Source organism: Vulpes lagopus, chromosome 16, assembly GCF_018345385.1.
Source record: "Vulpes lagopus strain Blue_001 chromosome 16, ASM1834538v1, whole genome shotgun sequence".
NCBI lineage: Eukaryota > Metazoa > Chordata > Mammalia > Carnivora > Canidae > Vulpes > Vulpes lagopus.
This window is the reverse complement of record NC_054839.1, coordinates 20,801,495-20,820,581: the sequence shown is the minus strand read 5'-3', so window position 1 is coordinate 20,820,581 and position 19,087 is coordinate 20,801,495. Positions and strand designations below refer to the sequence as shown.

Genomic DNA, 19,087 nt, shown 5'->3' with positions numbered 1-19,087 from the left:
TTTCCCCTATATTTAATTCTAGGATTTTTTTTTTTTTTAGTTTCAGTTTTTACATTTAAGTCTTCAATCTATTTTCTTTTCTTATTTCTCATTAAACTTTTGTTTTAATGGGTCTCAAAATTCTGTGACAGATTTATGGTCAAGTTGTTTCCATTAAAAAGTACCGATTTTAAAAACTAATAACTTAAAACTGCCACACATGCAAAAAAAAAAAAAAAAAGATCCACAAAACATTCTCCTTTCCTTCTGAAGGTTTTACAATGCATTATTATCATTAGCCAGTCTTTTACTATTAAACTTAAATGGCCAATTGGCACAAACAGTGACAAATCAGTGGTGGAGACCATTCTTCCACCACTGATTAAGACTGGGGTGGCAGGTATTGGGGATAATATTCATTTAGCCTTCTGAGCTTTCTGGGCACATTTGGTGACTTTGCCAGCTCCAGCTGCCTTCTTGTCCACTGCTTTGATTACACCCACAGCAACCATCTGTCTCATGTCACGAACAGCAAAATGGCCCAGAGGAGGATAGTCAGAAAAGCTTTCAAAACACATAGGTTTGCCAGGAGCCATATCAACAATGGCAGCATCCCCAGATTTCAAGAACTTGGGACCATCTTCCAGCTTCTTTCCAGAACGATGATCTATCTTTTCCTTCAACTCAGCAAACTTGCAAGCAATGTGAGCTGTGTGACAATCCAGCACAGGTGCATGTCCAGCACTGATTTGGCCTGGATGGTTCAGGGTAATCACCTGAGCCGCGAAGCCAGCTGCTTCCATTGGTGGGTCATTTTTGCTGTCACCAGCCACGTTGCCATGACGAACATCTTTGACAGATACGTTCTTGACATTGAAGCCCACATTGTCCCCAGGAAGAGCCTCACTCAAAGCTTCATGGTGCATTTCAACATACTTTACTTCATTTGTAACATTGACTGGAGCAAAGGTGACCACCATGCCAGGTTTAAGAACACCAGTCTCCACTAGACCCACTGGGACAGTACCAATACCACCAATTTTGTAGACGTCCTGGAGAGGCAGACGCAAGGGCTTATCAGTTGGACGAGTTGGTGGCAGAATGCAAGCCAGGGCTTCAAGCAGTGTGGTTCCACTGGCATTCCCATCTTTACGGGTGACTTTCCATCCCTTGAACCAAGGCATGTTAGCACTTGGCTCCAGCATGTTGTCACCATTCCAACCAGAAATTGGCACAAATGCTACTGTGTCGGGGCTGTAGCTAATTTTCTTAATGCAGGTGCTGACTTCCTTAACGATTTCCTCGTATCTCTTCTGGCTATAGGGTGGTTCAGTGGAATCCATTTTTTTAACACCAACAATTAGTTGTTTTACCACCCAGTGTATAAGCCAGAAGGGCATGCTCATGGGTCTGCCCATTCTTGGAGATACCTGCTTCAAATTCACCAACACCAGCAGCAACAATCAGGACAGCACAGTCAGCCTGAGATGTGCCTGTAATCACGTTTTTGATAAAGTCTCTGTGTCCTGGGGCCTCAATGATGGTCACATAATACTTGCTGGTCTCGAATTTCCACAGGGAGATATCAATGGTGATACCACGTTCACGTACAGCTTTCAGTTTATCCAAGACCCAGGCATACTTGAAGGAGCCTTTTCCCATCTCAGCAGCCTCCTTCTCAAATTTTTCAATAGTTCTTTTGTCGATCCCACCACATTTGTAGATCAGATGGCCAGTGGTAGACTTGCCCAAATCTACGGGTCCAATGACGACGATGTTGATGTGAGTCTTTTCCTTTCCCATTTTGGTTTAGGTTTAGCGGTGGTTTTCATGACACCTGTGTTCTGGGCAAACCCATTGCGAAAAAGCTTCAATCTATTTTTAATTAATTATTGTGAATTATATAACATAGGGATCCAAAATCATTCTTTTGTAAATGAATATCCAGTGTTCTCAAAACCATTTATTGAAAAAATATCCTTTTCCCATTGCATTTTCTTGGATTCCCTTGTCAAATATTGGTTGATTCTACGTGTGTGGGACTATTCCTTTCTAATTTGTTCCATTGTTCTATGTGTCTGTTTCTCTGCTGGTAGCATACTATTTTTATTACTGAAGTTTTGTAGTATAATTTGAAATCTAAATTATAAGGTGAATAAGTTATGAGGATCTAATATGAAGCATGGTGACTATATTTAATAATACAATACTATGTTTTATACTTGAAATTTGCTAAGAGAGTAGATCTTTCTTTTTTCTTTTAAGAAAGGGAGGAGCAGTGGATCCCTGGGTGGCTCAGCGGTTTAGCGCCTGCCTTTGGCCCAGGGCGCGATCCTGGAGACCCCGGATCGAATCCCACATGGGGCTCCCGGTGCATGGAGCCTGCTCCTCCCTCTGCCTGTGTCTCTGCCTCTCTCTCTCTCTCTGTGTGTGACTATCATAAATAAATAAAAATTAAAAAAAAAAAAAGAAAGGGAGGAGCATTGGGAGAGAGAGATTCCTAAGCAGACTCCAATCCAGTACAGAGCCTCATGGCTCAATCCCACAACCCTGAGATCAAGACCTGAGCAAAATCAAAGGCCGGATATTTAACGAACTAAGCCACCAAGGTACCCCAAGAGAGTAGAATTTAAAGGTTCTCATCACGCATACAGAATTGGTAACTATGTGAGACGATGGATGTGTTAATTAGCTTAATTTGTGGTAATCATTTCACAATATATACATGTATCAAATTATTACCTTGTACACCTTAAATTTAAACAATGTAATTTGTCATAGCTCAAAAAAGCTGGGAAAAAAACATATCACTGTGTCTTTTGATATAAGAAGGAGAAAAATGTAAAAGTAAAAAAAAATAAAACCTCATTAACTAGCATTTCAGTTATATTTTATTTTATGTGTATAATCCATTGGGCTTTGCCCTAAAAAAAATTTCAGGATGCATCTTTACCTCCCATTGGGCTGAGATGGAAAAATATCATAAAAGCCTATGGAAAGTAGAAATTCTTTGTTTCTTAATGAAGTTGAAGAGCATAATGCTCTGGTAATAATAACCTCTGGGTACTCAAAATGTGAATGAAAAATATAAAGCAAACCAGTAAACTACATGAATCTGCCCTCAACTACAATGAAACTTAACTTGAATGTTTCTAATAAATATGCTGACACTTGCTTTTTGCCCTGGTAGAATTAAATTGAGACACAATAACTTTATTTATTGTTTGTTTGTTTATTTTTAAACTTTGTTTATTTTTATTTTTTTATTTTTTTGTTTATAAACATTTGGAATTTTATTTAAAAAAAAAAATCACAACCATGAACATTGTTACAGTTAGAGGCCCTCTTGGTTCTCCACAATGATACTGAGCATGCTCACAAGGGGTTCCCATTGTTTTGTCTTTAGTTAAACAACCATCTTTAAAAGAAGGAAAAAAAAACTCGGCACACTACCATTTAACTTGTTTTAATGTTTCTTCACAAATGGTGAAAAATACTAAAGTACAGACAAGGAATAATCATAATGTTGTGGCCAACATTATAAATATGGAATTATAAAAAAAAATAATAAATAAATAAATATGGAATTATAAATTTAAAACATTTTCTGGTTTAAAAAATAAATCTGAAAAAAAATTAAAAAATAAAAAAAATAAAAAATAAAAAATAAATCTGGTAGTCGGTGCAGCTCTGCGGGGCCTCTGCGTCTAGTAGGGCGGGTCCCTGCGCTCCTGACGGTGCTCGCCTTTATCCATTTTTCCAGGTCCTCCACGCCCGCCTCTTCTTCCTCCCACCTGTTCCATCACAGGTCCAGGGGGCCCACCAGGACCGCCTCGTCTTCCTCCGCCAAAGCCACCTCGGTCCATGCCGCGGCCACCACGGAATCCCCCTCTGTCTCCACCATGCGGCCACCTCAGAGCATCCCACCGGGACCACCGCGGTCCACGAGGCCACCTCTTCCTCCCCGCATGCCACCAGGGCCGCCTCTGCCACGGTCACCGCCCGGGGGCGGGAAGGGTGGTGGAAGGAAGCCTTCAGGCTTCGGGGCCTTACACTGGTTGCATTATGTTCTCCAGGCGAAGTTCTGGTTTCCACACCCCGGATTGGGGCACTGCCAGTCCCCAGCTCAGTGCTGGACGTTTCCTCCTCCAGATGGGTTCCCTAGGGAACCCCGGGGTCCTCTTGGGGGAAAGCCACCTCTGTCTCCTCCACGGCCTCCCATGCGACCCATGGGGCCCCCAGGACCTCCTGGGCCCCCTGGACCTCCAGGGAGTGGCGGTGGCATCCCTCTGCCCTCACGGGGAGGCATACCACCCCGCATGCTGTTCATTGGAGGTTTCTTCCGAGCAAGAGAAACCTTAAGTTTGCTTCCTTGAAAATCTTTCCCATCAAACCACTCCACAGCAGCCTTGGCAGTTGGTGGGTCTTCATAGGATACTGTAGCATCACCTTTGGGCTTTCCTGTTTCCTTGTCCAAGTAGATATGGATCATGGGTTGTCCGGTTCTCTTGTTCATCTTAACAACTCCACACTGCTTAAAGAAGTCAGCCAGATCATCTAGAGTCACATTGTCATTTAAGCCTTGCACATAAATTGCACTGTTGTCAGAGTCTTCATCTGGATCTACAGGTGGGCCTAGATCAAGATCTGGTGCTTCATCCATGGGTCCACCAGGCTTATTGAAGCCACCTCTCTCTCCAGCGCTGCCCATTCCACCGCGTCCTCCTCCCTGCCCACCTCTACTCATGCCTCCACGATCAGATCCCCCTCTTCCCCTGCCTCGGTTATCAGGGCCACTCATGCTCCAGTTCTCTCTTGGTCCAGAAAATCCTCCAGACTCCTGCCCATAAACACCCATGCTACTGGGGTGGTCCTGTCGGAATGAACTCTGCTGCCCGTAGCTGCTGATCTGTTGGCTATATTGACTTGGAGCCTGGCTGTAGGATCCAGTTTGGGGGGGATAACTAGTGGGCCGCTGCTGCCCATAGCTGCTTTGCTGACCATAGCTACTCTGCTGTCCATAGCTGCTCAGCTGCCCATAGGTGTTCTGCTGAGAGTAACTGCTCTGATCATAACTAGTCGGCTGTGTAGAGGAGTAGCTGGTAGGAGGATAAGATGGTGGTGCTGTGACTGGCTGCATGGGGTAGCTCCCAGGTACCTGGGGATAACTGTAGTTACTCTGTCCATATCCTAGGCTGGGCTGGTTATAACCCCCTGTGCTAGATTGAGGTTGACTAGTCTCAGCGGGTTTGTTACCATCCTGTGGTCTTGCAGGTGCGGTGGCTGCTGGCTGCTGCCCCTAGGCTGGGTAAGCAGGTTGAGTGCCATATGCAGACTGAGCTACATAGGAGGCCTGGGTGGTAGTGACCATAGCAGTGGTGGTATCATAAGCACCAGTGCCGTACCCCTGGACAGGCTGACTGTATGCCTGGGGGGCAGTTGGAGTAGTATAACCAGCGGGAGGCTGTCCATAAGAAGTTGCATAGGCGGTCTGCCCATAGGTCGCAGTGGTCTGAGCCTGGGTATAGCTGACATCAGTGGGCTGTCCATAGGTTCCATAACTCTGCTGCCCATATGCCTGCTGGGTGGTCTGTGCATATCCTTGAGTTGGTTGGGCGGTGTATGCGCTGTAGCCCTGCTGGGCTGCAGCTTGGCTGTAGGTACTGTAATCCGTGGACGCCGTTTTCTCTCCTTCCCTCTCGTTCTCTCAACGTCCGTCTCCCTCACGCTTTCCCTCTAAATTTTGTTTAAAGGGCAAGTAAAAAACTTGAAAATGACAACAGTTATAAAAAAGATCCTGGGCAGCCCCGGTGGCATAGCGGTTTAGTGTCGCCTGCAGCCCGGGGGGGTGATCCTGGGGACCCAGAATCGAGTCCCACGTCGGGCCTCCTGCATGGAGCCTGCTTCTCCCTCTGCCTGTGTCTCTGCCTCTCTCTCGTTCTCTCTGAATAAATAAATAAATCTTAAAAAAAAATCAAAACCACCATGAGATACCACCTCACACCAGTGAGAATTGGGAAAATTAATGAGGCAGGAAACAACAAATGTTGGAGAGGATGTGGAGAAAAGGGAACCCTCTTGCACTGTTGGTGGGAATGTGAACTGGTGCAGCCACTCTGGAAAACTGTGTGGAGGTTCCTCAAAGAGTTAAAAATAGACCTGCCCTATGACCCAGCAATTGCACTGCTGGGGATTTACCCCAAAGATTCAGATGCAATGAAACGCCAGGACACCTGCACCCCGATGTTTCTAGCAGCAATGTCCACAATAGCCAAACTGTGGAAGGAGCCTCGGTGTCCATCGAAAGATGAATGGATAAAGAAGATGTGGTTTATGTATACAATGGAATATTACTCAGCAATTAGAAACGACAAATACCCACCATTTGCTTCAACGTGGATGGAACTGGAGGGTATTATGCTGAGTGAAGTAAGTCAATCGGAGAAGGACAAACAGTGTATGTTCTCATTCATTTGGGGAATATAAGTAATAGTGAAAGGGAATAGAAGGGAAGGGAGAAGAAATGTGTGGGAAATATCAGAAAGGGAGACAGAACATAGACTCCTAACTCTGGGAAACGAACCAGGGGTGGTAGAAGGAGGGAGGGCGGGGGGTGGGAGTGAATGGGTGACGGCACTGGGGGTTATTCTGTATGTTGGTAAATTGAACACCAATAAAAAATAAATTAAAAAAAAAAAAGATCCTAATTTCATTCAAGTTGAAGATGTTTCCCCAAATGGCGGAAAGTAGTTTATAACTCAATTCCTTCTAAATTTCCAAGTTTCAGTCATTTGTCAGTTCATCTCTAAATTGGTAACTTATAACCAATTATTTTGCTTGGAAGGTTAATTTTGTTCTTTGTTGGTTTGATTATGGATTTTTTCCCACCAAAATATCTTTCATGGTATCTAAGACTAAAGTATCTCAGATCCAAAATGATCGGTTGTTTTACTTTCCCATTGCACAAAAGCAAAGACAAAGTTCTCATCAACACCATCAATAATTTTGGTAAGAAGCACAGCATATCTTGAAAACTAAAAAGAATATTTACTACTCTCCCCTTCTGTGGTAGCCTACTAGATAAAATTAATACCTTAAAAACTGTAATACATAACTTATTGAAGAACACTTTTGTTCATTCTAGCTGTAAATCATGCACAATTTAGTGTTATCCACAAGGGAGAGACAGAGGTAACTTTTCTGGATTGTGAGCTATCCTCATCAATTGTTTTAGACTCGTGACAAGTGAACTCAAAACACTAACGGCAGAAGCTTCCTATCAAATATTATGTGTCTTGTTTGATGTATTATAAATTAATGCCTTCAGCCTAAATAACTTCATGATTATTTAATCCTTGCATGCTTATGGCCATTGTTTCACAATGACCAGCCTTCATGGGCCACTGGGTGGTGAACATTTCTATCACATATCCTTACTCCCAAATCTCCCTTTTGCTGAAATTTTTCATGTTTTAATAACACCAAGAAGAATGTATCCTATCCACCTATCACAGGAGAAAAGGAGGAAAAAAAATCTATAGCTACTTCTATTCTAATGATTCTTTGAAAACATAAATTTGTTCCAAGGAATCTGATCTACTAGGGAAGAATTTGAGAATAATGTAATGTTTTTTTATGCATGATTTCATCCATGGAACATTACATCAATGTAATGAACTGTGTGAGTAAGAATGTGCAGAATACACACACAAGCACACACCATGAACATCTATCAGGTCCATCAGTTCTGCGTGTGTGTTTGGACTCGGACCCATCCACATGTGCTTTGACAACTTACAACTTTCTCTCTAAATGTCAGATAATCCTTCTTCCACTTCTTCACCATCAATCACAAGAGTTCTCAGAGCCTATCTCTACAAGCAAACTTCAGTATCCATTCAAGGTAAGGTACCACATAAATTGTCATATTCTATTTACATATTTTTTAACAAATTAACATCTGTTAATTTATCTAATACTGTGCTACACATTTTTTTAGTTTCCTGTTTCTTTTTTTAAGTGTTTCACTGATAAAATTTTGACTGTTGTGCCCTAGAGCCATTTCTCTGGTAAGCCCTATCCTTCATTGTGCAAATTTGCATGACTTTGATAGTTTTGTATAGTGTGATGATTTATAATGAGGTGTCTAATTTTAGTCCACAAAATTTGTAATTCTAGATGAAATGGGGGCTCTAAAAAATTGAAGGTACTAAAGGTGACTCAATAAAAGAAAAACCATAAAGGTCACCATAAATCGAACACTGAAATAACAACAAAATTCAATGGTTTTGTGTCACCTCAAAGGCACTGATAATGACTAAATTATGAAAATTATTTTAGAAAACAAAAATGCGAGAATAGCTTTCTACCAAAATAATAAGTAACCATGCAATTATTATCAAAATTATGCTAATTATATCTGAAAATCATTCCTAAATTGACTATACAGAGAAATAACCATAAATAACATTAAGAGTACAAATGATGGACTCAGAGTTTTCTCACTACTTTTAAGAGACAAAAGCATCTCCACATCAGTAAGTAGAAGATAAGTAATCGAGTGGAAAAATTGGCACAGGGCATTTATACAGTTTATAAGATGAAAAAAAAAGACTCCTTAAAATTATAATCAACCTCCCTGCTAAAAGGAAATAAACTCAATGAAATACATTTTTTTCCTATAATGCATGTCAAACATGAAATTCACAATTTCTACTTTTGGTGAAAATTGGAGGAGTGTCACTAATCAGTGTTTCCTGTTGTTTGGAGCATAAATCTGTACATTTAGACTGAATTTAACTAACAATATTAGAAGTATGAATTATCCATAATTCTGCTCTTTTACTTTTAGGAAACTAGCATAAAAAATAATTTTAGCGGGTGAATATATATGCAAATATATATAATTTCATGTCTCTTTTCCATAAAACGGTAGCAAAATAAATAAAACATTTCTAATAGGCTAAATAAAATATTTTATATTCATGTGCTGTCTTACTCAGCAGCAATGAAAAGAATGATATAGTTCTACATATATTTCATAAAATAAATAGAGTATAGTCTGATATTAAGCAGTATGTGTGTAGGGGTGTGTGTCCATAAACATAAACAACTATCTGGAAAGATATTCACTTAACTGTTAACAGAGTTACCTCTTGGATGGAATTGAAGAGATATGTATAGGTGAAAAAAAAGAATTCGAATTCTTACAATACATTCTTTTTTAAAAAAAGCATTCTAACTTTTAAAAAATTGTATTTTCATCATTCCCTATTTCCCAAATTATTTAAGAATTGAAATATAAAAAAGCACATTATAGAGAATTGCAATTGGGCCTTTACAAAAGAAAGAATTCTCTCTCTAAATCTTACTTTGAACACAATAGCTAGATGTGTTTTTCAGTTCTCTCTGGCTCAGAAACACAGCTTTGTAAAATCTGTAGCTTTATATGATCACCCACAAAAAGCGATCTTTCATATTATATACATGGGAAGGGAAAATGATTCAAGTAGCATTAGGGTGATACAACCAAATCTATGTCTCCAGCCCACCTTATACAATTAGTGATGGGCGTCTGAATCACAATCAAAAGGCAGGGTACTCAGGGTTGTCAAAATATAATGTTTCTCATTCTTCAATATTTATATTGACACATCAGCTACTGGTGATAGGTAATAACTATTTGAAGTAAACTTTGATTATGTAAAGCTAGAACAAGAGATGGTATTGAGCAATATACAAGAGTGATGAAAAGAGAATTAAGAGAGATCATGTAGACTGAGTTACTAAGTTTTGGCTTTCCAGGTCTTCTCTCTGAGACTTGTACTTTGAAGTCGATGAAATCAGCTTTCATACATAGTGATTCTTCATTTATCTGAACAAACTTGAGTTTCAGTTTATATCGACCAAATGTATTTAATTAGAACATTCTCTATGATTTTTCTCTAATTCTCTAGTTTGAATGATTTCACTTACCAAATCACAAATTCATTTCTATCAAATCCAAATACACACAAACTACACAAATTCTGAGCACACAGTGAAATAATTTTTAGTTTTTTTCATAATAGCAGGTGAGCCTATTATTTTATACGTAAGAAGATCTTCCAAAGAAAAAGTGTCGAGAAGTTGGGAAGAAACATACTGAACATATTTTTTTAATTATGTAACCAAAATACTATTTAGAAACAAGTTTAATGCATATTCCTGACTTTGTAAATAATCTATAATTTTGTTCAATTAATTAGTTTACTGATATTCTATGTTTGAGAGACTATAAATACTTTTTTTAAATTTTATTTATTTATTTATGATAGTCAGAGAGAGAGAGAGAGAGAGGAGAGGCAGAGACACAGGCAGAGGGAGAAGCAGGCTTCATGCACCGGGAGCCCGATGTGGGATTCGATCCCGGGTCTCCAGGATCGCGCCCTGGGCCAAAGGCAGGCGCTAAACCGATGCGCCACCCAGGGATCCCCTATAAATACTTTTTGAAAAACAAAACAATAAAGGTATCTTATTGAATTTAACATCTAGGTTGCAAAGATAATTTAAGAATATAATCCACCTTTTAGTTACTATAACTACTGATCTTATTATGTATAATATGACCATTTATTTTTGCATTTAAACTTCTTCCGAATTTCCTATAAGCAAAGAATTTCAATACCAAGTGTACACTAATTGCCTATTGTTGTATGAAAAAGCAAGGGCAATAAACAACACAAATAAAATACTTCCATATCCACAACTGATAGTAATTTAAACCAAGAAGACTCCAGGAGAATTATGAAGACATCAATACTCTAGGATGTGATAATCGTTTTATGCTTTTCTCTCTGTCTCCATCTTTTATGTCTGCAAAGAAAGAGTCTAAAAGATTCTGGTTGAAGGTACATTTGAATGAATACATTAGTGGATTTTTTTAATCTTTCTTTAAGGATATTTGTATTTAAATCTTTTTCATCTATATTTGAATAATGAAAGATGCTAAGAAGAGTGGCATGAATAGTGAATACTTAAATGCAATTTTAAGTGAGAGAAAAGAACTTTCTCTGCTGTTATTTACTGAGTGAAGAGAACATATCAGTCCTCCACCTACATCCAAATCAATCTTTCTTACTCTTTTTATGTACCCATCCTGTGATTTCTAAGTACTTCGCTACTAATTATCTATCTGTGACTCTCTTCTGAGGACTGCCCTTGAGCTACTTAACTGCTGTGCTGGCAAGTACAGTGAGCAGGAGGTACCTGTGTTGGAACTTTGCCAAGTAATAATTTTGCTCAGCTATTTCCCATGTTCCGCTCTGTTTCCTTGACTTCTTTATCAGTCTTGACTCAAGCATTTCCTTTAGAGGTACCTTGAATACAAATTCTTATTTAAGACCTGCTTGTGTAAAACCCAACCTAAGACAACACCTCTTTATCTTTCATGCAATCACACACACAGCACACCTGCACACATGTACACACATGCATCAATACAGTGATAATTATGGTGTGGCTATAAATATACTGATGACCAAGCCCTATTGTGAATAACCTTGCTCTATTCATTTTAACAATATTTTTTCTTTTGAAGTAATATTTCCAGAGCACTTTCACCAGTATTATTTCACATGATCTAAACAAATAATGAATGAAAATAGCTTACACTATAGATTAGGAATAAGAGTTAATACAGTTCATTATAGGACTAGTTCACTTGACTGTATGCGTTTAGAGTGTAAGAAAAGTTGTTATTACTTGAAAATTGACACTGTGTAGCCATGATTATTAAGTGAAAAAAAGAACATAAGTATCTTATCTAGTGTACTATCTATTAAATTATGAGCTCCATAGGTAGAATAATTACAATAGGGAGTCTAAAATTGTTTTATGTTTTTTTTAGTTATTTTTAAGAAATATTTTCAAAACAAGTATTAAATAAAATATGTTTTAAATTATCAAAGCTGCACCTAATAGAGACTTGATTCCCAAAGCATTGGATTGGAAACACTGGTAATTATTAAAACTTGCTCCTCAATGAAATTGAGTTTGATTTTGAATACAAAGAAGAAAATATAAATGCATTTGATATGTAGGATTGGAGTGGCACTCAAGAATTTGAGTGTTATATATTGCCAGGATGACTTAGTACCTAGAATATAGTATTAACCTCTTTTAGTCAGTCTTAATCCCCTCTTTCTTACATGGTATCTGAACAAAGATCAACCCTTTACTCCTAATTCATTTTCATTCTCTTTTTTTAAACTTCACAGATATTTATAATCTAGACCAGTGTAATCCCATAGAAATATTATATATGCTACACTTTTAATTATAATACTGTGGTGTCCACATTTTTTTAAATTTATTTATTTATGATACTTACAGAGAGAGAGAGAGAGAGGCAGAGACACAGGCAGAGGGAGAAGCAGGCTCCATGCACCGGGAGCCCGACGTGGGATTCGATCCCGGGTCTCCAGGATCGCACCCTGGGCCAAAGGCAGGCGCCAAACCGCTGCGCCACCCAGGGATCCCATCCACATTTTTAAAAAGTAAAAATAAACATGTAAAATTAACTTTCATACTATATTTTACTTGGTCCAATATATGCAAAATATTGATTTGACATAAGATAAAAACAAGAAATTACTAACAAGATAGTTAATTTTGGTACTAAATCTTCTTAATGTGGTGTGTTTTTTATACATATAGCCTATCTCAGTTTTATTGACCACATTTCAAATGCTCAAGTACTGTCCTATTAGAGAGCTATGGAGCCTTTTTTAAAAAAACGATCAATTTATTCGTTTTGTTTTAGAGAGAGAAAGAGAGCATAATAGCAGGAGAGGCAGAGGGAGAGGGAGAGAGAGGGAGACTCTCAAGTAGATTCCATAGAAGCTGAGATGGGGCTTGATCTCATGACCTTGATATCACCTGAGCCAAAACCAAGAGTTGGTCACTTAACTGCATCACCCAGGGGCCACTATAGCGGCTTTTTTGTTTGCACTTATTTTTGTTCTTCACTAAACATTTTTATGTCACATATAAAGTGTATACAGTGTTAAAAAAATGAAGACGAAAGGATCCAATTAATAACAGATATTGATAACTCCGACTCAGAATCTACCTTTCAAATGCATGTGTCTCTTGGTATGTATGTGTACGTGTGTGTATACATGTTTACGGTTAAGAACAAATAATTTTTAAAAATTAAATGAGTTAGATAATACATCAGTTATTTATTGCTGGATAATGAGTCTTTCCAAAATTTAGCGCCTGAAAGTAACAAACATTTCTATTCTCCTAGTTTCTATGGGTCAGGAATCAGGCCTGGCACAGCTGGTTGCCTCTGGTTCAGTCTTTCATGAAGTTGCACTCAGGCTGTCAGCTAGGGCTGCGCTCAGTCCCACCAAAAGATCTGAGTGGAGGAAGGAGATGGGATTCATCTCCTAGATCAGTCATGTGATTGTTGTCAGGCCCCAGTCATCCACTGCATCAGACTCCCCCTCGGAATGCATGTGGTATAGGAACTGGCCCCTGGCAGGGCAAGCAATTCAAATTAAATTAAAGAGTGCCCAAGACAGAAGCCACAATATTTGATAATCTAATCTTGAGAATGACACCCATCATTTCTTATTCTATTGGATAGAAACAAGTTAAAAAGCTCAGTCCACTTTCTGGAAGATAAGATGAGACAATGACAAGAACATCAAGATACAAGGATCAGTGGGGCAATGTTAGAAGCCACTTAACCTGTCCTCTTGCTGGTCTCCAATGACCCACATTCCTTCCACATACAAACTATACACCCCTCTATTTCAGATTCCCCAAAGTCTTGTCCTCTATTTCAGATTCCCCAAAGTCTCGTCTCATAACAATATTAACTCAAAGTTCAGAATCATGCCTTCTGGTTCAGTTCAGATCCGGATGTATAAGCCTGTGCTATAATTCCTTCACAGTAGCACATTGAATATAGTTCCTCTTTTCTGTGTTTTTAAAGATTTTTTATTTATTCGTTTGAGAGAGAGAACATAAGAGGGAAGAGGAGAAGGAGAAAGAAAGGGAGAAGCAGACTCCCCACTGAGCATGGAGCCCAAGGTAAGGCTTGATCCCAGGACCCTGAGAACATGAGCTGAGCCCAAGGCAGATGCTTAACCGACAGCCACCCAGGTGCCCCCTGAGTACAGTTCCTCTTAATATGTACCTGTCACCTTAAAGTATCAGGCCTGATTCCTGCATGTAGAAACCTGGGAGCTCAAAGTCTTCTCATTCTGCACTGCTTGTTATCCTTCAGCACAAGCTGGGAATGTTTCTACTATATAGAGCACTTTGAAGAACTTTGTGAGTTTTCTGAAACTCTTCTTGGGATTCCTTCCATTACATGAAAGCCACACCCACAAATGTCCTCTAATAAAACTTTTTCAAAGGAGTGCTTTGCTGGGATTGGTGAGGCACACCCTTGATGGTTTTAAAAGGCATATCGTTTTATATGGTGGAATACTGTTCTGAGATACCACTTTATATCATTCTGAAGATTTTATTTTAAGATTTTATTTATTTATTCATGAGAAACACAGAATGAGAGAGAGGCAGAGACACAGGCAGAGGGAGAAGCAGGCTCCCTGCAGGGAGCTGCAGAGAGCCTGATGTGGGACTCGGTCCTGGGACCCCAGGATCACACCCTGGGCCAAAGGCAGATGCTAAACTGCTGAGGCACCCAGGGATCCCCCATTCTGAAGATCAAAAAAAGATTTTAGAGTCACACTCAGTTTCCCTTTAGACCACATTCTGCTGGGAGTATTCTGGATTTGATCTTTGCTCTTAAGCCATTCATTACTTTTAGCTTTTGTTTTGTTTTGCTTTTTGCTTTTTGCTTTCTGGATTGGTTGGAATTTTCAGAATCCTTAAGTCCTGGCTTCTTTTTATTTAAGCATCCTTCCTCAGTCTTTCTCATTCCTCACACTAGTATCTCCACTCAGAGATCTATTTTTCCTTCAGTGTATATAATGACACATACAAAATATCAGAAATTCTGTAATAAATAGCTAGGTAAACCGAATGTTTCTCAAAGTTTAGCTAATGGCATTACCTTTCAGCTTTGATTAGAAATGCTTTTCTTGGACCAAGTGTTCTTCCACTTCCTTCCCTCTCTTCCTCGGAATAAATCAACCCTCTTCAATTTATAAGGTATAGTGGGATTCAAGGGTAAATATCATAAAACAGATTGTCAGGACTGCTGTTTATTTAGGCAAAATGATTTATTTCAACTTCTAACAATCAGCTAGGCTCATGAAGCAGGAAATCAAACACAGATTTGTGGAATGTTTGAGTTATTAATAGCAAGTCATCTTGCATGAAGACCAGTCTGGAAGGTAGTGTTAGGGTAGGAGAACTGAGTTCAGGCAACCAGTCAGGCAGCAATCCAGGAAAAAATACATATATTATTTGATTAATTTACATGTACAGTGCCCATAAACAGGGTTTCACAAGTTACTCTTTACAAGAGAATTAAATGACACACCTTCCACCAAATGAATTAAACCACCATTTTCAGCAAGTCAAAGCCTATTTCTGCTAAGTAGGTTTTCAATCTGTACATACAGAAATTAAGGTACAACATGTGCCAGCCAGTCTATAGTTAACTGAAGTCAGCAAAGTCTGTGAAGCCAGTTACCAAGAATAAATTACTAATATTATCTGGGCTTCCAGCACTTTAATAAGCCTATCTAGAATCTGTGTCGTCTGTAATATCATGATATGCAAATGAAAAGAGAACTAAGAAAGGAGATAAACATCTTGAATTGCCATACATCAGCCCTACTGAATATTTTTTAAATGAATATTCATTTATTTCCACATAGATTATATCTTTCTGTATGAGTGTCACTAGCACATTCTATTTGCCTAGGGAAAAAAAGCAGGTAAATTAAAAATAAGCACAGAAAATATAAGTGTTATTTTCAGGGTATATAATTAATATTGCATGCTTAACATAAAGGGACAAATAATTGTTAATAAAAAACCAGTTTTCTGTTTCTAAACTTTGGATCCTCTAAGTTTCAAATTTTGGGAACTCTAAATGTATTGAGTATCACACTTTGAATTACACATTATTTTAAATTGCATTTGTATTATTTTATATTGGACTGCACTATCTATTTCTCTCCATTTTCTTTAGTGCTACATCGCTATCTGAATAGCAACATTTAATTCAAGAATCTAGAATCTTGGCTTACATTTGTTTTACATCAGTTACACATCTAATATTGTATTGTATTGTACGGGGAAAAAAAGTATTTTTATACAAGAGGCAAGTTTATTCAGGGCAATACAAATGGAAGTATAATTACGGTTCTTAAACTCAGTCCCTATGCAGAAAGAGCAGTTTGAGTACGTGTATAAGGTCTTCTAGTGGTGATATCCTCAGCCCACAAGCAAATGTGGCAGGTACTTAGAGGATATTCCATCTGGAAGAAATGTTTTTTTAATTTTTGCAATCATGGTCTTAGTCAATTAAGTCTTAGTCAAGACCACAATTCACAAATGTATTTATCAGCCTGTTAAGCAAAGTGAAGCAAGGAGGAACTGATTTTATTGAGGATAAGGGAACATTTTTGGAATGAGACCAAGCTTACCTCAGCCTAGACAGAACAGTAACATATAGCTTTTGAACAAGTGAAAAGTATTGAGTTTGCTCTTCCAGTGACACTTCCACTTGATCATGTTTCTCATCTAGGACTGAGTGACTAGCATATTAATTCAGATGAAAGAATCCTTCCTACATGGAGTAGGAAAGACAGTGGCAGAAAAGGATATGTATTGTGTTTGCAGTATTTCTAAAGTTAAGAAGAGGAGGTGAGGTTATATGGATGTGCACTGGAGAAAGAATATGTTTTTTTTTATTGGGTCCCTGAAGAAAGAAACTTGAGAAGCCCCAATGCCAGCCCCTGTGAACTAAGCAAACCTTGAGATCTTACGGGGGTTGAAAAACACACAGATAAAAGTAGAACGGCAATGCATACACATAAATATTGCTTAGCTGGTTGCTTTTGTGTTTTTTTTTTTAAACTTAGAGTTCTATTTGGAGAAAACATTGGGTACCATCACACTTCTCTACATAGCAAGTGCATATTCCATTCAGGAAAGAATTGCTAGGAGATAAAGATGAATGGAAAGACAGATCAAGAAGTTTCAAATATTGAGAATATAAGATAGAGTATCTATTCAGAAATGCCAAATAGTTAGAAGTGACAAGACTGAAATTTTAAAAACAGGCAAAAAACAAGAGACTTAATGTTATATTCAAAGAGGAAAAAAAAGCAGTTTACATAGATAAAAGATCCTCCTCTTAAGATGTTGCATTTTAGTACCATAATTACCATTTTAAAAGATAGTTTTAAATTTTTTTTCTTGTTATTATAGCAATAGTGGTTCATTGCATAGAATTACAAATTAGCCTCCTGATGCAAGAGTTCTCTAAGTTTTAATTTCACAGGTGGTGGAGTCTGGACAGCTGCCATGTATCAGGAAACAGCCTGTCAAAGCCAAAACTATTAAGCCTAATCAAGTTCAGGTTATATGAACTCATAGTACATCTCCCAACCGTGCTCTATTACAATATATTACAGGTTCAATGGGTAGTAGAAACTTACACCCTTGAGAAAACTGAGAAACTCAAAGATCTCTATCCTCAGTTTAGAAGGATTATAGAACTATCATCACCTCAGGGAAAGGGCAAAGAAGCAAAATCTCCTTTTTGTGTTTTGATGGGGGAAAGTCTTTTGAGAATAATCAAAACCCTAAGGCAAATATTAATTTAGCTATTAACTATTTCAACTATTCATAGTGCATGGGAATCTATAAGTCATAATAAACATAAAAATCTAGTTGAAATTGATTAAACACTTAGAAAGCATGACAGGAAAAAAATACACCGAATCTTCAAAATCATGCCACATTAGATATTCTCCCTGAAAACAATCTTCACTGAAGATTGGCTAACAATAAAATAAGTAAAATGTAAGTTAATTGGAAAAACAAAACAAAACAAAACACTGTTCCTCAGTGTTAACACAAAAATAGTGGAGTACCACATTAAGACCTTTAATAAAATTTCACTTCTGGCAATGTTGGACTTTTTGTTTTACCAACCCTCTCACTGAGGACAATAGACTAACCCAAATAAGTTGTGTGAGTTGTTTGTGTGTGCAACTTTTTTGAAAAGATATTGGAAGGATTCCAAGGCTGAAAGAACTCACACGGCTCAGATCCAGGAGCAGAGGTATATCAAGAGTGAGGAGCTCAGAAATTTTATTTTCTACCCTCCATATTACTATACGTTTTAAAATTGGTTTTAGAGATGTTGAATTAACTTTAAACAGTCTCATGGGCTGGGGAGATTAAAAACAGGAGAAGAAGAAGAAGAAAAGAAGAAGAAGAAGAAGAAGAAGAAGAAGAAGAAGAAGAAGAAGAAGAAGAAGAAGAAAAGAAGAAGAAGAAGAAGAAGAAGAAGAAGAAGAAGAAGAAGAAGAAGAAGAAGAAAGAAGAAGAAAGAAGAAAGAAGACGAAGACGAAGACGAAGAAGGAAGAAGAAGAAGAAGAAGAAGAAGAAGAAGAAGAAGAAGAGAAGAAAGAAGAAAGAAGGAGGAGGAGGAGGAGATTACAGGGTGCCAGAAAAGGGGGCAACTGGCAAGCACACATGATTTTAGTTGGTACCTTACACGGGCACGGCCTAGTAGCAAGATGAATTGTAAACACGTCAGTTCAGCAAGAGATCAAGCCCAGTTTAAATTCCCTCAGTCTTTTATTGATTTAAAGTGAATCAACTCTAGCACAGCTTCCTGTCCAAAACAAAAGTAAACCTTTGTTGGAGGGAGATAACATCTCTCAAAGTCTTAACGTATCTCCCCAATATATCATATTGAATACTTGGCAATTGTTACAGATAAGCAGAATTCTGTGCTGAAAATATATAATTTTTTAAAAAGAGCAATTTTTTTAAAAAAAAGATACGCATGGAAAATCAGATAATATGGTTATTAGGCATAGATTCTAAAATAGTTATATTTCTAGTGATAGATCCAACAAATTGTCAGGGATTTTTTGGCCATAACTGCACATTACA

General features: G+C 38.2%; 1 pseudogene; it reads right to left on the bottom strand.

Annotated features, from left to right (window-relative positions):
* Window positions 1–3,671: 3,671 nt before the first annotated feature.
* LOC121476754 overlaps window positions 3,672–19,087 on the bottom strand; it is a 65,217-nt pseudogene continuing 49,801 nt past the window's right edge.